This window comes from Nyctereutes procyonoides, unplaced genomic scaffold (genome assembly GCF_905146905.1).
Source record: "Nyctereutes procyonoides isolate TBG_1078 unplaced genomic scaffold, NYPRO_anot_genome, whole genome shotgun sequence".
Lineage (NCBI taxonomy): Eukaryota > Metazoa > Chordata > Mammalia > Carnivora > Canidae > Nyctereutes > Nyctereutes procyonoides.
Window position 1 is genome coordinate 9,631,009 of NW_026575121.1, and position 10,248 is coordinate 9,641,256.

Here is a 10,248-nt window from a genome sequence, read left to right on the forward strand (position 1 = left end):
TATAACAATATACTATAATGTTTTTTTCCCTCTCAAAATATCTTATTGTACTTGTGATGATGTGCGATGATATGATGCCTACATGATGAGATGAAATGAGATGAGTGACATAGGCATTGTGACATAGTGGTAGGCACTGTTGACCTAACAGTGGGGATAAACATAAATAAATAAATAAATAAATAAACAAATAAATAAATAAATAAATAAATAAATAAATAAATAAAAAATCCAGGGGGATAATAATCTGCATCTGCGTCAGGTGATCCTGGATCATCAAACCATGATAATGTCAATGATTAAGGATACTTCAAAGCTGAAAAGGTTTTTTGCCTAAAACTGTAGGAAGAACATTGTAATTGGAATTTGTTGTCTCTTTTTAACTATCAGAGTGTTGCTGCAGAAACTAATCCTTCAGGGATCATCCAGTTGATTTTAATCCTGTGTTTGAGGATCATATTCTGTAATTTTGTCATTTATTGTCTGTGCAATTCAAAACAGTTAAGCATATTTTGCTAATGTCCACATTACTGGTTCTGCTTTATTTTCTGCTTCAGTTTCTTCATCATCTTCTTTTGTAAATGATTTAACACGTTCTTTCACTTCACTTGTTAACACTTCTTTGTGTTCCTCATATGTTCTTCAACTTACTCATCAAATAGGTTGGCTAGTCCTAATCCACTAATTTATCCTGCTCTGAGAAGGATTTTGTTAATAGTAATGCCTGGGAAGCCTTTAAAATCCCTCATGACTTCATAAGTTCTTCCAGCAGTCATGTACAGCTTCTGGTTTTAATTCATTCTTTGCAGCTTTTATGAATGTTATTATATCAGCAGTAGTGAATGATTTCCAGCATTGCATTATGTCCAGATTAGGGTATGCTGCATCAGTTGTTGATGGAAGGCAATCAAATACAAAGCAGGTGTGTGTGGCCTTGAAAAACCTAATGATGTCCTGGTCCAGGGGCTGAAGTGCTGAGGTTATATTTGGAGGTAAGAGTACAAACCTCAGCATTTTCATTTACATAGCAAACAGATTCAGGATAGCCAGATGCATTGTCTAGGATTAATAGGACTTTAAATTCCAGCTCTCCCTCTTTTGAGTATTTTTTCACTTCTAAAATGAAGCATTGGAATCATCCTATAAACAAGATGGCCGATCACCCACCCATGCTTTCTTTTTTTTTTTTTTTTTTAAATTTTTATTTATTTATGATAGTCACAGAGAGAGAAAGAGAGAGAGGCAGAGACACAGGCAGAGGGAGAAGCAGGCTCCATGCACCAGGAGCCCGATGTGGGACTCGATCCCGGGTCTCCAGGATCGCGCCCTGGGCCAAAGGCAGGCGCCAAACCGCTGCGCCACCTAGGGATCCCCCCACCCATGCTTTCTGATGATGTTACCAGAACACAGGCAGAGAACTTTTTGTGTTTTGCAAGCACATGGGTTCTTTCCTCTGTAGACTACAGCTGACTTTATCATATGCCCTGCAGCAGTGTCACATAGTATAAGAGTTCATCTGTCCTTCCATATTTTAAGCTGTAGTGTCTCTTGCATTTTTATTAATGTAAGTTCTGTTGGCCACCTTCTTTCAGAAGAGCTGTTTCATTGCAGTTGCAGACTTGCTTTGGATACTATCATAGTTTTCTTAACTTCTTCAACTCCTCTGGGATTTGAAACCACGGGTGAGGGGTACTGCTGTATGAGGAGGAGTTGGTTAGCAAGAGGATTTCATAGGAGGTGAGGCAACTAACTGACAGGAGTTGAGTATGACAAGAATTTAGAAGGGCTTCTATTGAATTAGGGTACAAGACTAGTTAGGAGGGATCCTATGATTATTTCTTCAAGGACCTTGACTAGAAGAACAGTGGTAGGAATGGCTCAGAGGCGTAGGGTGGGGTGTGCTCTTGTGCCACAGCGTCTAGATGTTGGCTATAATAATCTATGGGTCAGTGATGTTTCCTTTGTTTTGGGATGAGTAACCCAAGGGCATTTCTCTCTCATTATAGAAAAAGGAAAAATAGGAAGTTGATCATTGATATGTCCAAGGGCAGGGGGATTTATTAGGCATTCATTTAAGACTTTATCTTGCTTTTAACCAAATAATAGGGTCAAGTTTGTTGTTTTTTTAGTCACCGATAGGGGTTGGGCCATTTAATTTTGACAGTGGCCAAGAGACAGCCTTTTAATTGGTGCTTAGTTTTGGTTTTTGAGAAGTTCAGGATGCCATGACACCTATTTGGATCTGATTGTAAGCCCCTGCTCCAGAATTTCGTTGCTCTAAATATCAAACTTGAGTTTGAGTGAACTGCAGTTGTTCCTTGGAGACTTATGTCCCTTTAAGGCTATGAGTTTTAATAGTTGGATGCTGTGAAGAGGCTTGAGAAAATGGAGAAGCAAGGCATCTACATATTGTAATAGGGTAGAGCTTCTAGGAATTTTATATGATCTATATCAGGTTTTAAGGTTTGTGAGAGGTACAGAGGACTTTCAGTAAAACTTTGAGGCAGTACCGTCCAGGTGTATTGTCCTTTCCAAGTAAAAGCAAAGAGATGGTATCTGGCATTATCCACCAAGATGCTAAAGAAGACAGCCATAGTGAAAAATTTGCTTTCAGCAGGGTTAGAGCCCAATAAAATATGGAGATTGGGAACAACTGGATGTAAGGGATGACAATACTCTTATGGCGTGGAGGTCCTATACAAATTTCCATCCTGCAACCATTCTTTAAAAAAAAAAAAACAAAACAAAACCATAAAATAGGGCTATTGCAGGGACTACTACAGGGGCTAAGGCTTTATAGTCTTCCATTGTGGGCCTAAAGAACCTCTTTATTTATAGAGTATTGCTTAATTCTAAGAAGAGGCTTTGAGATACGTATTTGGATATTGATAGGTGCACCGCGGCACTATGCCAATAAGAGTTGAGAGTTTTGCCCATAAGGAGAGTAGTAGTTGGTTCAGTAGGGACAGATGATCAGTGTCCTTGTAATTAGCTCTAGTGCCATTAGAGATGGAACAAATAAAACGTATTGAAAGATCATTGGTTTTGGCTGTTGGTTGCTGCTTTCAAATTCTAGAATACTTCCCCCTTTCAGGAGAAATTCCAGCATATTTTTCTTAGAAATATCAGCCCAATCAATAGAGGCAGAAGAACTAAGGAGAGAAGGGTGGATATCTGTTGGCCTACACAAAAGGGAATAGGTGTAGCGATAGGAACCTGCTGAGTTTTATTGGAGACCTATATGAACCGTTTTTATATTCCAGGGCAGGTGCTACTTAATAACAGTGGGGTTGAGCACCCGGTATAGCTTCAGTGTCAGTAAGGACATAGAGACGTTTATTCCTAGTCCAGAGAGTGGTTTCTTTGAGATCATTAAGGGGAAGGATTGGGAAAAGCCCCTGTAGTTCCTTGGAGTTCTAACATTGGGGATTAGCAGGGCACTGGCAAAGCTGGCCAGAGGGCTGAAAATGCCTGGAGCACTTAAGCTGGCAACAGTCTTTGTTTCAGTGTCCTGGCCTTTACAATAATGGCAGAGACCAGGAGAGTTGTGTCTTTACTTAGGGGCCTTCAGTTGTTGGAGCTGAACGTTGAGGATTTTAGTGGTCTTCCTTTTAGTTGAATCATTTAGGTGCGAGTGAGCTGGCTTGCTAAATTAACTGAACCTGGAGTGGACATAGTTTCTCATTCTATCCTGGTCCTTTTAACTAGAAGTGTAAGGTCCATTACCATTAAAGGTTCAGCCCATTCATGAACAGGCTACCAAGTAGATTCAACAACTTAAAGGAAGACTGGAATTTTCTTCAAAAACAATTTGGAGCTGGCTGTCATAATCACACATGGGTTTATTGGGCTTCAGTGTATAGGCTTGAATCTTATTAGTCCATTTGTCTGTCTCACAAGTATGTTTGAGTCAGATCTGTTTGTTATGAAGTCACTAAATGACTCCTTTCTTCCCCCATGTAACAGTTGCTTGGGCCAGGGGCTAGAGGTGGGGCTTCCAACTTTATATATGCAGTATGTGGTGCGTAGGGAATAGGCCCTCAGAATTTGATTGATGATGGATGCATTTGCTTATGGTCTTAGTGCTGCATAGAATGGCCTTATTTTCTTCCATCTTTCTTTAAGTGTCCCCAGTGAAAATGTCAGTACTTTTATGAAATCCCCCATTCCGTGCCCTCTCCAGGAATTCTTTGCCACTCTGGCTGTGATGTGGAAGTGCTCAGTTACGCCTCTTAAGGCACCTCTCACAGTCACTGGTTTTAGGGTTAGCTGCAGTTATCTTTTTTACCTGTGTGTCCTTTTCAGTTACAGTGTTGTTTCTGTAGCTTTGGATCATTGATACAGAGCTCCTTGCCTTTCACATAATAGATAATCAAGTATTAGAACTGTTACTTTTCCCAAACTAAATTGTTTTTTTAAATTTACTTTGTTTTTTGTATCATGCCCTTGAAATTGATCATTAATTCATCAATATAGATGGAATAGTAATTTTTCAGGTTTTTAGTACATAGCTGTGAGAGCTAAATCTAACTTCTTAATTTATCTACATTACTAGAGGGAACAGCAGTTATTACATAAATAAAACCAAGGTGACATCCATGTGTTTTTTGTTTTGCTATTTAATTTTCAGATTTCTTTCCTTTGTCCTGATTTTTTTAAAACCAAAATATGTATGTTTTCTTAAGGGACTGAGGTTTACTTTCTAGCTGGTTTAGTCATTCTTCCAGAAGAATCTTGAGCCCAGAGAATTTGAGTAGAGTTAAAGAGGCAGAGAGGCCAGTGATTTATAAAGCCAGGTATGGACTTTGGGCATATGGAATGGTCTGGAAACCAAGGGTGAGTCGAGCAATTTCATTTATAAACAATACCAATTTCTGGATACAAAAATCTGAAATACTTACTAGTACATTTTTTTTTTTCTGGAAAACCTCCACAAAGAAATTTGGAGATACTGAATAAATACCATGTGACCCTCTTTGGTGGGTGTTGCATATTTTATTTTTTAACAGTGTGAACACCCACCCTTAAGGTCTTTCTGTCAAAAGCTATTCTTTTAAAGTGGGTTTTCACTTTAACATAGGTATTGGAAAAAATCAGTAAGTGAAAAATACATAATTCAAGATACACCAATTAATTCATTGAATGCCAAGTTTGTGCCAGAGACTGTTGTAAGCTCTAGTGATACCCTAGGAGGAACCCCAAATTCTCTGCCTTTGTGTATCTTTTGCTCATGAGAGAGATAATCAAAATGTATTTTAAATGATGTTAGTTCTAAGAAAGAAAACTAAATGTTTGGAAGAAGATAAATTTGAGAGAGAAGATCAAGTAAGAACTCAGCAGGTGACATTTGCACACAGACTTGAAGGAAGCAAAGGAGGAAACTGTGCAGATACTTGATAAAGTGTACTCTCCACAGAAGGGCTAGCAGATGGGAAGGCCCTGATGGAGGAGTGAATAAGGGGTTGAGATTCCTGATGGGGGGAGAAGGGGGAGAGTGGAGGGATCTGGATCGTGCAGGACCTTGCAGGGGAATACAGATGAAATGATGGTTGCCAGGTCAGAGCTTGTTCTAGCTGAATATAAAATCCTGTGTCCTCACTCAAAATTCTACTGCCTGTCATTCTTCTTAAAAATTTTCTTTTTTGGGATCCCTGGGTGGCGCAGCGGTTTGGCACCTGCCTTTGGCCCAGGGCACGATCCTGGAGACCAGGGATCGAATCCCATGTCGGGCTCCCGGTGCATGGAGCCTGCTTCTCCCTCTGCCTATGTCTCTGCCTTTCTCTCTCTCTGTGACTATCATAAATTTAAAAAAAATAATAAAAAATTTTTCTTTCTTTTATCAGATGTGATAGAATCAAGTCATATTTATTTTATAAATCCAATAGGGATTGTTGTGGAGTTTTACTCCGAATATCTGGAAGTGTTGATGTGAATGAATTTCAGTTATGGTATATGACTTAATGGGTTTATGAGAAGCCCTCAGTCTCAGTACACATCTCTGCCCTTTCCTCATCACATGGTAAATTATAGTAATATCGCATTTTAGTGTAATCTTTGTTTAGCAAAGCTATTTCTTGTCTGGAATATAAGTATAGTTTATAACAGAATAGATAAAGAGTCAAAATTGAATTAAATAGAATGGTTGTGAACAGGGACTTAAGGTATGGGGTTTTATGTTTAATAGAATTGTAAAAATCAGATCAGCAGGGCATGTTTTTATGGCCCATCTGCCAACACTAGAAATAGCTTTGGTACCTATTACTCCCTTAAACATGTATTTGCATTTCATCCCCTGTCAATATGAAGAGAGAAAACAAAGAAAAATGAAATCAGAATTTTGGAGCTGGAAGGAATCTTAAATACTGTCTGGTCCAAACCTTTGATTTTACAGGTGCATTTTTTGTGGAGTGCATAATACTGTTTTTTTTTTTTTTTCATAACAATTCGTTACTATACTTCACACACATAATTGGTGATAGAATCAGAATCTAACTCACCTAAAACTTTATTTCCCCTAACATGTACTGACCTTCTGACAGTTGCCCAAAATATCATGCAACTGAAAATTTACAGCGTTAGTCAGATATTCTGTATAATATTTAGCATAGTGGTTCTCAGTGGTGAATAACCCTTATTTGGGAAGCTTATTTTGTAATATGTAGGCTTTCTCGACTTCCCTCCTGAGATTTTGAATCTGTGGATTTGGAATAGGACTGGGATAATCCATGTTTTTAATGACATGATTTTGAAATGTGAAGGGCACAGCCCTTAAAAAAAAAAATAGTTTCAAGGAGTAAAGAAGTGATGTTAGCACTTACTGTTCTCCAATGCCTTATTTCCTATAAATTTCAGCAAAGACTAAAAAGCTGCTTGGGTGTTTGTTCCTTTGAAGAATTTCCTTCTTAAATGGATATAAAAGCAGAGGAATGGCATTCATTGATTGCTTTTGTTCCTCTGTCATTAGAACCTTAGGGTCATTATGATAAACTCATTGAATCTATATAACTGTTGTATTGCACATGATGAAAGGAAATCTGTTTCAAAGTGAAACAAATTGAGAATATTTGGACAAGATACTAGCTTATCAGTGCTGAGATATTATTAAAGTCGAGCAAAGAATATTAGAAAATTCAGTATTCATGGAGAGCCATGGCATAGTACTGGTATTTAATGAGGCACTATTTCTTCTTTAGCAACTGGAGTGTTCTCAGATGCTACCTGTCTGATTATGCATAGGTGCTAAGTGAATATTAAAAATTACGGGGTTGGTTGAGTATCATGCATGTTAGGTTGAGTATCGTATGTCCTTTGAAGATCTTTTTTACTGTGTAGTTGTATAGCTAACTCGGTAACTAACAGGTAGGAATATGGTTTTAATTGAAAAACCACTTTAAAAGCATTATGTTCTGGTAAAGGAAAGTTCATGCTTGACTAGTTTATTCCAGGTCTTTGGCTATGTCAGTATGAAGCAAATTCATTAATATAAAAATGGATAATAGTCTAGGCTAATGGAATGTAACTATTGAAAAGAGAATTTTTTTGCCATGAAGTAATCCAAACCTTGGAAGTCTGAAGGACAAGAAGCCACCAAAACCATGTTTGGGGGCTTTTTGTTTTGTTTTTTAAGTCAATTGCAAGTAAATTTACAAATAAAGTCTGAGTTTTAAAAATATGTAGAGATTTTATTTTTTTTCAAGCTATCTCATTGTAATTCAGATTTTTTAGCCATCTGAGAAAAAAGAGGTTGAATTTTCTGGAGTTCTAATTCAGTTGTAGGAATTTGATGTGAAGAGAATTATTGGAAAGGAGCAGGCACAGAGAGAACGAGTCTATGACAGAACATGTGTAAAGTTACTACTAAGCTTATATAAGGAACGTAGCAGGGTATATCTCTTAAAACAAATGGTTTTTAATGATTTGGTGTTTTAATCTAAGGACTTAGTTATAGCTTAAGTGGGTATACTATTTCCAGTCCCATTACTGATTTTTATCACTCATATACCCTAATAATGATTGACTCCTATATATTTGATTTTTAAAACTATTAAGACATGGAAAAGATTCAGTAAGCCTAAAAAATCAGCTGCTTGCCAGGTTGTCCATGCAATAAATGTATATATAGATGTACTTACTTTTATGAGGTAAGTACCTAAAAACTATGGAAATTGATCACTTTTGAATGTAAACAGTTTAAAAAATCTGTAGTGAGTCCTTTTATTGTTAAAAGTCAGGCAACACTAACTTTTAACCTGTTTGTAAATTTGATTCTGAATACTATACAGGGCTTTTTCAAGGTGTAACCTGTATATGCATATGAGATATGAGCATGCATATATGTACAAAAGCCCTTTGGAAGGAGTTCACCTTCCTTTTATAAACACCAAAACTCAACTGTGCCTGTAAAATGTTTTTGCTAACGTTTGCATCATTGACTCAAATTTACACCTTCATGTTTGAGATATGCTACTTAGGACTATCTATGCATGTAGACTTTTGCCAACTCCCTTTTTCCCCCTCAGTAGGCAGTTAACTCTAACAAATACTGTAATCCTTTCTATAAAATGTTCATAAAACATCAGCATATTCAGCTTATACAGAAATTAATTTTCCTCCCCACACAAGGAATTTCTATTTTGTAAGAATGTAGCTTGTATTTCAGAGTGCAATAAAATATGGTGTAAGAAATAAACTGTTGAATGGGTTAAGTGATTCTTCTGAATGTATTAACTTTTCTAGTGTCAATTATTTGAGGTGGTGCTGGAGAAGGTATAAGGATGAGGTTTTAACAAATTTTTAAAATTGCAGTGGACTTATGTTGGCCTATTTTAGTGAGATATGTTAATGTAACAGAAACTATCAGAACCCAGCATGAGACCATTTCTTCATTTTCTTTGTGCTTATGCAGCAGCAACTATCACATTTAAGGTTATCTGGGTCAGATGAGGAGCTTGAAAATTGACATGTGATGTCCATAGGATTAGTTTACAGCTGAGAATTAATGAGTTACCCATAAAATAATAAAATGTCACATATATATAATGTATACATACACAGTGTACACAAAGAGTCAAGATTCAGAACAGCAGACTGGGCTACATTTACAGCTTTTAGATTGGCCTGATTAAAGATAACCTTGGGATTAGTACCAATTTGTGCATAGTTTATATTCTGCAGTGTCTTTCACTAAATCGTCTTTTGTACACTGGATTGTTCTCTTTCACAGTAAGCTTTTAGTTTTCTCCATTGAACATAATTTGAGTTGGTCATTTCTACCTTTAATCCAACCTTGAATCTCCCCTGTGCCCTTAAAACATCAGTATTTTTTCTATTGAATTGACTTCCTTGGGTATTTCTTGACATAGCACAACATAACTCTGTTTAGACTATTCACTTCCTATATTTCTGTTTAATTATGGCACTTAGAGAAGGGAGCACCTTTTCAAGAGACCGCCTCCTCCCCAAGACATCTTTTGCTCCTTACTAAGTCTGGCACCTGCTCAGTTCTCTCAAGCAAGCTACCAAGGGTGATCCATCTAAAAATGGAGAACACCTCCCTCCATGCCAGCAACCTTTCATGGTTTCCTATCCTTTATCCACCAAGTAAGTTCAAAGTTAACCTGCAATATAAGATTTCTTCTATCTGCATTTCCATTTTAATATGTTCTACCTCGACCTGAATGCTTCGTTTGCCTGATGATAATCACGCATTTTCACACCTTTATGGAAGTCCTCCCTCTGCCTGGAATGTCCTTCCTCTGTCACATTTTCCCGGCTAACTCCTGTTTATCCTTGAAAACCTAGCAAAGGCATTCTCTGCTTTCAAGAAGCCCAAAGCTCTCATCTTTTTGGGCTTTTTGTGTACTAAGTCCTGCTTATCTGCGTCTCTCTGAGACCACAAGCTCTTCTGGGCTGGGATCACTGAGGCTTTTTGGTGGGATTTTTCTTCCTTTTTATTTGGTTCTAGAATCAAGTGTACAGGTTGCTGGAGAGTGCAGTTGGAGATGGTAGGCCAGAACCATTGACACATATTTGCTTAGTTAATAGAGTAACAACTGTTTTAAAGACTAAACATGTAAAATTCTATCTGTGCCTGAGAACAGTGTGACCATTAAATGTATAGTTCTGCGTGTGTCTTTCCTTCATTTTCATGCAGAGACCTAACTCCCTGTATATTCTATTAAATGCAGACATACGAATGTTCATCAGATAACCAGGTTTAAGTAACTGTGTAAGACTTTACCAACTTAA